This window comes from Lepidochelys kempii, chromosome 22, assembly GCF_965140265.1.
Source record: "Lepidochelys kempii isolate rLepKem1 chromosome 22, rLepKem1.hap2, whole genome shotgun sequence".
NCBI lineage: Eukaryota > Metazoa > Chordata > Testudines > Cheloniidae > Lepidochelys > Lepidochelys kempii.
Window position 1 is genome coordinate 10,485,093 of NC_133277.1, and position 12,523 is coordinate 10,497,615.

Consider the following 12,523-nt stretch of genomic DNA (forward strand, 5'->3'; position numbering starts at 1 on the left):
TCTCTAGCCATGACCAAAGATCGTTATTCGGAATCATCATTCTGACAAATTCCGGCTCTATTCCTCTTTGCCAAATATTTTTGCAGCATAAGCACAGCTGAGGGTGTCGCCTAGCAACACTTTTCCACGAGAGCATGACGGAGATCTGAGAGAACATGCACCGGTTTTGGACTGACCTCTATTGCCCCTGAAATCAAAAGGTGAGAAAACTAGGAAAGGTGAGTGTGTGTGTTGGGGACTGAGGGGGGGAAACTTACATGGGTTTCCAAGGGCAGGGGACTTTTGTGCTTTTACAAACTCAACAGAGGCTTCAGACTTAAATTAGAGGCCCTTCCCAAGCTGAGTTTTGGACGGTGATTGAGGTTAAGTGGACTGTACTTTGTGCAATGACACTGCCATGCGTTTTGTCAGCTTTGTCATAGCCAGAGGTGGCTATCCTGGGGACCTTCCTCTATTAGGCCTGCTATCGCTAAACTAGGAACTTTGCTCCAGATTCTTCATTGTCTTGGCTAGGCAGGTGCAAAGGGACCATAGGACAACCATAACCCCCTGGTTTAAGGGAGCTTCTGCACCTGGAGTGCTAACAGGCCTTGGGACAGGTGTAAATATCTTGTCTGGAGACAGCACCTACACTCTGGCACAGAGTCGGTTCTGTGCTTGCCCCACAGAAGCTGCAGGTACAGGGAATGTTCTGGGGTGGGGCAGAGAAAAGAGGGGCTGAAGCTAGGATGGATCTGCATCCCTTCAGAGGCATATCAGGGCTGGTACAAGTCAGGACAGGGCACAATATTCATATAATATGAGGCCATAAGATTATCTAGTCTGACCCCCTGTATATCATTGGCTATTCAGTGTCACCAGTTACCCCTATCTGAGCCCAGTAACTTGTCTGAGTAAAGCATGTCTTCCAGAAAGGCATCCAGTCTTGATCTCGAGACAAGGAGAGATGGAGGATTTACTGCCTACTGTAGTAGTTTGTTCCAATGGTTAATCATCCTCACTGTTAAAAAGTTGTGCCTTATTTCCAGTTTGCATTTGTCTGATTTCAGCTTCCAGCCACTGGTTCTTGTTTTGTCTTTTATCGCTAGGGTAAAGAACCTTTTCATACCCAGTATTTTCATCCCATGAAGGTCCTTATGCACTGTGATAGAAAGACCTCTCTCAACCTTCCTTTTGGTAAGCAAAACAGATTGAGCTTTTTAAGCCTGTCACTGGAGGGCATTTTCTCCACCTCTCAAATAACTTCTGTGGCTCTTTTCTGCACGCTCTCCAATTTTTCTATGTTCTTTTTAAAATGTGGAATCAGAACTGGATGCTGTATTGTAATATCAATCTCACCAATGCTATGTACTGAGGTAAAATCCCCTATTTATGCCTACTCACTACTTCCCTGTGTCTACATCCACAGATGACGTTAGCCTTTTTTTTCCAGACCATTGTACTGGAAGCTCATGCTGAGTTGTTTGTTCACTGTGACCCCTAAGTCTTTTCAGAGTCACTGCTTTTCAGAATACAGTCTCACATTCTGTAGGTATGGCCTGCATTCCTTGTTCCAAAATGTTGAACTATGCATTTGGTTTCATTAAAATGCTGTTTGTGAGCCCAGTTTAGCTAACAATTCATATCACTCTGTATGACTGCCTGTCCTCCTCATTATTTACCACTCCACCAACCTTTGTGCCAACTCCAAGTTTTATTTCCAGACAATTGAAAATGTTGAATAACATTGGGCCTCGTAACAATTCCTACAGGACCCCACTAGAAACTTCTCCATTCAGTGATAATTCCCAGTTGATGACGACTTCTTAAAATCTGTCATTCTTAATCTATGTAGCAAGTGTTCTACTTATGTTGAATAGTGCTATTTTTTAATCAGACTGCCATGTGGTACTAGGTCTAATGCCTGACAAAAATCTAGGTATGTTACATCTGTGCACTTACCTTTATCAACTGAACATATCTATTCAATTAATGAAATCAGGTTTGTTTGACAAGACCGGCTTTCCATAAAACCACATTGACTGGCATTAATTATATTCCTATCCTTTAATTCTTTATTAATTGAATCCCATATTAAATTTTCTATTATGTTGCCTGGGTCTGAGGTCAGGCTAAGCAGTATATAGTTACCTGGGTCATCACGTTTGCCCTTTTTTAATGTTGGCACAACATTAGCACTCTTCCAGTCGTCTGGAATCTTGGTGTTATGAAATTAGATTTATTAAAAATTAACATCAGTGGGCCAATAACCTTGGTTATTAATGGATTGGAAAGTAATTCCACCTCCTCATGTGGCACAAACACATCATCCTGCTTCTTTCCAAACACAGAACAGAAATATTTATTAAACACTTCTGCCTTTTGTGGATCAATATTAACAATTTTACTGTCTTCATCTTGCAGTGGGCCTATATCTTGCTAGGAGTTCTCTTATTACTAGTATACTTTAAAAACTCCTTATTGTCCTTAGCCCTGCTAGCCATAGATTTTTCCCTGATGTATTTAGCTTCTGTTATCAATTTTCTACACTTCATAATGGCTATTGATTGCTATATATTTACCGCTTTCTCTATTATATCTTTCTTTTTAAAAAAAATTCAAAATTTTTTTCTTCACTTTGCCATTGAACTTGGATTGGCTTTTAGCCAAAGTTGTCCTCATTCTTGATTGTGGAATCATGGCTTTTTGGCCATCTAATAAACTCTTCTTAAATAGCTCTTCATTTTCACTCACATTTTTCTGGCTAAATTTTTTCATCTAGTCAATTTTGCTCATAGTTTTCCACAGCTTTGGAAAATTATGATGCACCATGAAGCACTCAGCTTTTACAGAAGCAAGTATGTATATTGCTGATGGGGACTGTCCTCTCTTTGTCCATATTAAATGTTATCAGAGCATGATCATCACTGGTCCCACCAGATAAGTCCTCCCAGTATGACAGTGAATCATTGGTAACTACTCTTTGAGTAGTGGCTTTCAACCGGTTGTGCACCCACATTGTAGTAATTTCATCTAGACCATGATGTCATCATGTTTCCAAAGTGACATCACCAGTGGAAGCTTGCCAGACAACTTCATAATCCCACATTACTCAGCTGCCTCTTAACCCTCCCAACTCTGGGCAACCACCTATTTCTTCTGAAGACCTTTTCTTCCTTAGGTTTCTTTATTCTGTCTACAGCTTGTTCCTCTCTTACCTTCCCCCTTCTTCAGGAGTTCCTGAGAATCTCTCCTACATTAGGATCCCTCTATTTTCCTTTACATTTGTCCACAGGTGACCTTATATTCCCATTTGCTTGCTCTCTCTATCACCCCTTTGCTGATCATTCTTACATTTGTCATCTAGCCCTCTCCTATCTCTCCATCTTCTCATGGTGTCCTGTTGCTTCCTTTAAATGAAACATGGCAAATGCTGATTTTCTCTACCCTGCTAACCCCTCACCCATTCCTCTGTCTCCACTGACATCGTTGCCATCCTCCCCATCACTTGGGTGCCCAACCTGGGGCTCACTGGGATACCTCCCTTTCCTTGTCCCCTCCCAGCCAGGCTTCCCATCCTGGATTCCATATTTCCCCCTTTGTAACATTGCTAAAAAGCAGTCCCCCCCAACCCCACATGGTTCTGAGGCTACTGTAAACTCTGATTCTTGATTTTATCTTCTCAAGCCTACTATATGCAAGTTAAAGTAATATTCCTCTCCAGCTGCTTTAGCTGTGTCCTCTATCACAGCATCTTTCCCCTCCTCACCCAAACCTGTCTTTTTCTGGATGAAGTCCATACTCTGTCCTCTGAAGATAGGGTGTTGGCAGAGGCCAATCTCCCTTTGCTCCCCACCTAGCCCCCTCTGCTCTGTCCACTCTTCTGACCTCATTGCTCCCTCTCTCTTCTCCCTTCATTCACATCTTCCATCCCTTGTTTCCTGGGATTCTTCCTGTGCTTGGAATGACATCTCTCTTTTTTTCCTAGCACAACCCATTCCTTTTGCCCAGCTTTTCCCCTCTGACCTCCTCTCCTCAGCTGTTTACACCTCCCTTCCTATGCTATCTCAGTGTCTCAGCTTTAAAATTTCAGAACTTGGATGACTATGCAGGGCTCCTTTTTATGGATTTCCTTTTTCAAACTTGAACCCCTTCTTTCACTTCCCTGCCTTTGTTTATCTTCACATTCCATTAAGATTATCCCTGTTCCAAAGGCCTGACAATCTTCCTTAATTTTAAACCATGTAAATTGCCAAGCAAAGTCACGGTGCCATATTAATGTTTCACAGTTACTAAAGATAATGAATCTACCGTGTCCTGGATGAGCATTATGCAGCCTTTTGTAGAGCATCTTCTTATTGCTTTGCCACCAAAACCCTAAGATCATCCTAGAATCAAACCACCATCACGCAATCTTGGACATTTCCAGCCCAGAGCTTTTAATTACATAGAAGAAAGTGTTTGGGAGATGTATCAATCAAGAAAAGGAGTACTTGTGGCACCTTAGAGACTAACCAATTTATTTGAGCATGAGCTTTCGTGAGCTACAGCTCACTTCATCGGATGCATACCGTGGAAACTGCAGCAGACTTTATATATACACAGAGAATATGAAACAATACCTCCTCCCACCCCACTGTCCTGCTGGTAATAGCTTATCTAAAGTGATCATCAACCTGATGATCAACTCACTCCTGCAGACTAATTGAGGTGGGTAAAGTGCGGAGTGAGATAGAGCACCTGCCAATCCCCATGTGAAGTTAATTTGGGGAGCAGTGCGCAGGGCTATCTTTCCTGCCCTTCTTTCTGACATGTTTCAGGGAGAATATCCATTTTAGATAGATTTTGTAGAGCAAGTAGCACCTCATTGAAAGCTGAGGTAGTGATGCCTGAGGAAAGGGAAGCTTGAAAGCAAATGTGCAGGTGGCTGGGGAAATAATCCTACCAGTGTCTGATGTAAAGGACAGATCAAGTGGTATGATTTCTGCCTTACATTTAAAGATCCAGGCTTTCTGTTGTCTAGCATCTACCAAATTTGGTGCTGGATTGCTGGTCCTGAAGATGTAGCCCTGGTTGGGGGTGGGGGGGAGATAATGTAGTGAAAAGGAATAGGGTAGTATCGCTTTAAATAGTTTGTGAGCCCTCCATTGGTGTTCAAAATGTTCTGTGTTTTAGATGCCACCAGGACCCAGCCAGAGCAGCAGTGTGTATGTGTAACTAAGCCTTTCATGGTGTGTATGCTCAGTAAAAGTCGTAATTTGGGCCCCACCATGCCAACACGGTTCCTTCGTATCATGCTGGTTGTGGAAAGAGCAAAAAGACACAACAGATAGCTTAGTGGTTAAGGCAGGGAATGAGACCTTCGGAGGCCCGACTCCTATTTCCAGCTCTGCCACTGACTTGTGGGATCTAGCAGCTTAGTTGGGGTTTGTTTCCCTGTCTCTCTGTAAACTGGAGGTGGCCCCTCCCGAGAGGGGCTGTAAGACTGAACGGGTGTATGTCTGCACACAGCTCTGTCAGCCTTGCATAAAGGATGGCTCTGCAGGGCACAGCTATTAACAGTCAGCCACAGAACAGGTACAGCACAGGCAGCAGAAACCTCCCTCCATATTTACCTCCTACGAATGTGTCTGAACCTTGTGCTGGAGAAGCTGCCATTAGCAGGAGGGCAGTGGCTCATTTAGATGGTCTCCAAGACCCATTCCTGTCGACCATGCCAACCAGGGTGCTAGTGAGCATGCTGTTTACACTGAGGACACTGGTCTACTAAGAAATGCTCCCTTCACTCTTCGGCACACAGCCGGCAATAAAAGGCCAGTCACCCTCACCGGGCTCATGTCCCTGCAAATGCCTCAGCAGAGTGAGATGGTTTTTCTGAGGCTTCAGTTGAGTGTGAGATTCTCCTTAGACCCCTTCGGTTATTTGCTCATTTGAAATAGAGGAAGCCAAGTGCCCCAGGTCAGAGCATCTTTAATTGAGAGAGGGAGGAGTAGAAATAAAAGAACTGATAGGGTGGGTGAAGTAATATCTTTTATTGGACCAACTTCTGTTGGTGAGACAGACAAGTTTTTGAGCTTACATGAAGCTGTTCTTCGGGTTTGGGAAATGTACTCGGAGTGTCACAGCTAAATATAAGGTAGAACAGATTGTTTAGCATAAGTAGTTAACACACATTTCAAGGGACCATGCAAGGTGAAGTGACCATTTAACTTTTTCCTGATTTATTACTGCTGCTGCAAATTTGCCACAGCTGGGTCTGTCCCAAAGGATGCATAATCCAGGAATTTTCAAATGGTAAACACAGGGCTTGGGAATCACGACTTCTGGGTAGTATTGCCAATGCTTCTATTGATTTGCTTTGTGCAACCTTGGGCAAATCACTTCACCTCTGTGGGCTTTGGTTTACCCATCTGTAAAATGATGATGTTTACCTGTCTCTCAAGTGGTTGTGAGAATTGGTTTGTGATACTCTTTGGTACCAGGTGATATTATTAAAAACTGGAGCCAAAGCAGAGTCATGAGAAGACGTAACTGGGGTCCCCTTACTGTGTTCATGGCATCAGAAAATGGGCTTTATTCTGCTCTCACTTATGCAGGTGTAAATCACAAGTAACTCTGCTTAAGTCACTTGAGGTGCACAGGTTTAAAGTGAGAGGAGATTCAGGGCCAGTGCCAGGCTTTTGGGGTATAAATACTTGGCCTTTCTAGGAAAAGGAGCACTGTCCCTTTAAGACTGCATTGTTCAGCTGAGGAATATTCAAGTAGGAATTTTAAGCTTGCAAAATTGTGATCCTTTGGTAATTGAAAGTTTGCTTCCAAACAATCAATAACAAATGTCATAAAGTACCAATCTATTCAGAGAATTAATTGGAGATACTTAGGAGAAATTAATAATGAATGTTCAAGTGATAGTTCCTTTTTAACCTTGCAAGAATATTAAGACAAAGTAAACATCAGAGGAATTACAGTAAAGCAGACAAACTCCATGGGAAAATTATGTATGCAAACTAGAGAGAGAGCTGCATAAATCTGCATGTTATTAATGGGAGATGTTTCCTGAAATTATCATACAAGCTGAATATTAAGCACAATAAACATAAAAACACAACAAAGGGCTGCTCCATTGAGAAGAAAGATGTTACAGTGTGTAGGGAGAGAAACTATTACAGTCATCCTTCAAGCGACACTCACTTTTCATGCTAGCTTATATTAATATATGTGAAGGTGCGCAGCACTTTGTGAGATATGCACTGTATGCCAAACTGTACGCTCGGAGGGAAAAATCTATGTAAAATCAGGACTGGAATAATGGAGGAAAAGCCATTACAATTCTATATGATTACATAACTATATTTTATCATGCTTTAGAATTATATCCTTGCTATAGAATTCTATAGGATGGTTTAAAAACAAGCAAAACGTCATTTTCTATTTACATTCTACTGGGTTTGAGAGCAATCTCTATAGGACCTGACTAGTTTAATTCCTGCCAATTTTATAGAACTCTTGCTTAAGTTTAAAAAAATGTATAAAGATACATCTTGGATTCTATCACTCTAACAACAGAAAAACACACATGATGAAGTGCAAAGTCAAGGCTAAAACCGAGGAGTTTGCCCATAATTGGTCCATTTGGTTCTGAACCTGTGAAATGCTAAGCAACTGCAAATCTACTATGTTGGGGGAGTTCAGGGCTTTCAATACCTCTCAGAACTGAACCATTTGCAATTTTGGTATTTCAGCATCTAAAAACCTCCTACATATCTGAGCTGTTTAAATAGTAGAAGTGATTGGCTTATAATATGAGCTAATCCTTTGCCAAATTGTGTTTTTAAAGGGAAGCCACATCCAAGGAATGGTGTAAAATGTGTTTTTAGAACTCATTAAATTTAGAACACCAAAGCAATTCTCATATATTCTCTCTCATGCTACTCCATGTGCATGTGTACTTGTAACAGATCAGTTTCTTGTGCTTTCAACAACAAAGAAATGACTTCAAAGCTGACTTAGACAGAAATTTGATATCGGCTGCAAATGCTCAAAAACCAAAGGATTGAATAAAACAAGCAAAATAATATGAGAAACAAAGACAGCACGGCTCTCGCTTGGGGTAAATTCTGAAGTCATTACTCAGGCAAAACTCCCATTGAGAAGGAGAGCTAGGACTTTGGGAAGGGACCATATGCTCGTACACTCCAGTTGAGCCAAATGAATAATTTGCAGTAAACTTACTTGACACACTTAGCTTGTGAATTATTTAAAAAAACAAACAAACAACTTCTCGAATGTATTCACTGGGGATGAAATTCTTCCTTGTGCAGGAGACTGGCATAAGAGCAATGTACCTATTTAAGTCTGACTTAAGCCCTGTTTTGAGGACTTCAGTGATGCATATGTCTTGTGCTGGCCCTCTACACCAGGATGAATTTCACCCTGCTTGAAATTATTTTTCCACATGATTTCTGCAAAGAATGTTTGATGAGTAAAATAATTGCAATCAGTTGGGAATACATGAGGGAAATGAGAGGGGTTGCATGGTTATGATTCGACACCTACATCCCAAAGTACTGTTTCCATTCATTTAATGGAGGGAAGTAACTCTCCGAATTGAATCTCTGGTGTGGCTTCAGAAATGTGACTATTCAGCCTTCACTATTAAGGAATTTTCTGAAATATTTACTTAAAATTTGCTGCTGTTGCAGACAATGCTGTTAGTGAATTCTGGGCTAGAACACTCAGACAGTGAACACAAAAGTAGCTTCAATACAACGGAGTGAATACCTGTGTGGTTATGGCAATACAAAGGTATTTGCTTGGCCTTTTATATCTTCATGTCCTCATCTCATTTAAAGGGTTTCAGTTAACAATCCTCAAATCTGAATTTTCCATTATGGAAAATCATAGCTCAGATCCTATGGGGACAAAGACTGAATCTGTGGTTTGGTTTAACTCATTGAAAAATTCAGATTCAAAGATGGGGCTATGCATGTGCTTAAAGTTGAGCACCTTTCAGGACTGAATCCCTAAAGAGAGATAGAAACTGCATCATAAATCTTTGTATGTCACATCTGCCACTTCCCACTGTGCACAACAGAGATAATTTTGGCCAATTAATTACACAATTTTGGCCAGTTATATACACTGTGTCCTCCTGATCTTAAAAAATGCATCAAGATCAAATTAACAACCACATTGATCAGTTCCTTGTACATTAGGTGGGTAGTAAAATAAGTGCGTATTAATCCTATGGGATTTAGGAATACGTTGTGGAAACCACAGGGTGAGATCTTTGATCATATATCCACATTTGCTCATTTCCTTCTGCACTTACTCTCTTTTGTTTCAGCTTACATTCACCTTCTGCCAGGGAGCTGCTGATTTCCAACATCCCCTGCTTTGGCCAGCTTGATTCACTCTGTCCCTCTGGGAAAGGGTGAATCCACATGTCCACCCTAATGAAAATCTTGCCTGTCTTCCTTCGCAAAAGCCAAATGTTCCAAGACTGGGAATCCTGTTGCAGAAGGAAAATCAGAGCCAGTGTGTGCATGTGCCCCAGGGAAGTAAAATGGATTACATCAAGAAAGTATTTATTATATGTAGCATCATTAAGTTATCACATAAATCGTGCTTATGTTGCAGTGCTAGACGTTTAATTGGTATCACGCCATCAGATGCTGCAGGCCAACAGTTGCTTCACTCTGAGACACTGTTAAGGAAAAGTTAGCACATGTGACTCCATTTTGGTTTGGGGCCCACCATTGTCTAAAAGCAAGCACATCATGCACCAGGAGGAGTGTTCCTTAGACACTGCATCCCTGTGAAAATCCTCCTCCTTGTCTCCAGCCTGCTTTGACTCCCAGTATCTGTTTTTTGTCAGTCTCTAACTCCCTATCTCCTGACCTTTGATGTGAGGCCTCCCATCCTGATAATAAAAGTTACTGATGCATGGCTTTAGGACCATGCTGTGTAATTAACATGCTGGTTTAGCACGAGGAATGCACCAAGCATGGATAGGTGGTAGATAAGAAAAGGGTTTGTTTATTGGCTAAGGTTTCTGATGCATGAGGGCAACATGCTTTGCTAAAACGTATATAACCTTTGTATAATCTGTATTCGGGGTCCCCTCCTGGCACCACGCTCGAGCGTAATAAACTTGGTGGTTTTTGGGAACTCTGCAGTTGTGGACTTTGTTTATGTGCCTCAGCCTAGATTCGAACTGTGCGTGACCTATCAGGTATAATTCGCAGCATTTGTGTGCGTGACCTATCAGGTATAATTTGCAGCATTTGTGTGCGTGTCCTACCAGGTATAATTCGCAGCAGTTGTGTGTGTGTCCTATCAGGTATAATTCGTAACAACGCTTATGTTGCGTGAAAGGGAACTAGCTGCAGCCATCCTAGAGGGGAAGGGTTGATATGGCTGATATTCCTGCTGGGAAGTCATCACCAATAAGACTATGGGCTGCTTTTGGAAGTTTAGTGGTTAACTCTGGGACATATGTAAAGATTCTTGGGTTCTGTTCCCAGTACTGCCACTAACTTATTCTGTGCCAGATTCTGTCCTCTGTCCTTGTTTAAAATAGTACCTTTTATTTTTCAGTTGGTCCCACGGTCTCAATGAAGACCACTGAAGGAGGAAGGTACTAATTAATATGAATAATAGGAAGAGCATCTGCTTCTCTGTGATCTTAGAAGCAGGTTGCTTCAACTTTCTCCGTTAGTTTCCTTATCTGTGTAATGAAGATATTAATACTTACTTAGAAAGAGAAAACATTGTCAGTGTAGTTTTGGAGATGATTTCATTAATGCAGCCTCGCAAAAGTCCACTTGCCAAAACAAGTAACTACTTTGGGTGAACAAGGGGGAAAAAAAAGTTTGAGCTTGTAAAGATTTGTTAAGTAGATATAGGACATGGGCTGATGATTATTCATGACCATTTTACAAGGCTACAGTGAAATCCTTACATGAAGTGCAGGGTATCTCTTGCAACATACAACCAACATTTAACAGAGAACTTTAAAGTATCCTGAAATTTTGCAGGACCGTGTTATTTCAGGTCTGGTTAAAGACCATCCATTCTAGGAAACTGGGTTTTGCTGGACTTTTGGGACAGTCACCTAAGGCCAGTTTCAGTGAAATACTCTACTGCAGTCTCCACTAAAATATTACTTAGCTTCTTGTAATCACTGTTGATCCTGATGGACCCAGCTGACTTGTCTTCCCTACAAGTATAATCTGCTGACTAGGCGCTATCTGTACAGCTTCCATTCATATTTCTCTTTTCCTTTTTCCTGTCTGAGAGACAAAAGCCTTGACTGAAATTCTCAAATATTTCAATGAATTTGGGCTTATTTTCCACCCATCAGCTTTCTGTAAAGCTGCATTACTCATCTGCTAACATCCTCCTATTTATCATGTGCAAACAGTGTTCTTCAGTGAATGCTCAGTGTGAGGTATCTGACAATGAAACTATCACACTTATGAATTACTTCTAGTGCATTATTGTTAATAGGAGAGATTGGGTTAAATTGATCCTCAGTGTAATTCTAACTTTGTGATGAAGTTACCCCAGGGTTGAACTTGTTTCTCTTGTGTGTGCACAGGAAATTCAGCCCAAGAAGATATGTTCTACTCTCCTATATAAATTGTAATTGAGCGGGCCTGCTTCTTTCTCACCCCGTTATAAACTCCACAGACTTAATTGGAGTGACTCCTGATTTAAACCAGTGTGAATGAAAGGGGAGTCTGTCTCAGTGTCTAATAGGAACTCAATGCACAGAATAATGGCAGGACTTGCTCCTTGTTATCACATAAAAGAAAATTTCTGCCATGCTGTGATCTTTGTTTGTTTCTGGGGACAGACAGATGTGTCTAGTGGATGTCTGACCAGGCTGAGCTCTAGCCTGACACTTCTACCTCTCAAAGAGCTCTTGCATTTGGTATAAGCATTTTGGGTTGAAACTGTATATTATCTGTATTATAGTAGGACCCAGAGGCCACAGCTGAGATCAGGGCCACTTTGTGCTGGGTGCTATACTCATACATAATAAGAAACAATCCCTGAAACACAGAGCTTACAGTTTAAATAGACTAGACTGTATTATCATCCCCATTTTACAGATTGGGAACTGAGGCACAGAGAGATTAAGTGATTTGCCCAAGGTCCCAGCGGTAGCCTGTAGCAGACATGGGAACAGGCCCCAGACCCCCCGGTGCACTTGCTTTTGTCCTAAAACAGGATGAAATGTCAAACTATCAAAACTTTTCACAAAACAGAAAGTTTAAAAAAATTACTTCATGAAATGTTGAATCAAAAAAATCCAACTCTTTTTTTATCTAAACAAAATGTTCCATTTCAAAATGTCAGTTTGAATCTTAATGTTTCATTGCCATTGAAAAATTTAGTAAAAATAGACATTTTCCCCTTGGAAATATTTTTGTTGGGGGGGTGGAAAGTTGATCAAAACGTCAACCAGCTCTATTATTGGGAAATTATATTTCGTCCTTGCGGAAGGATAACCTCAGTGATCTCAGATCTGGCCGTT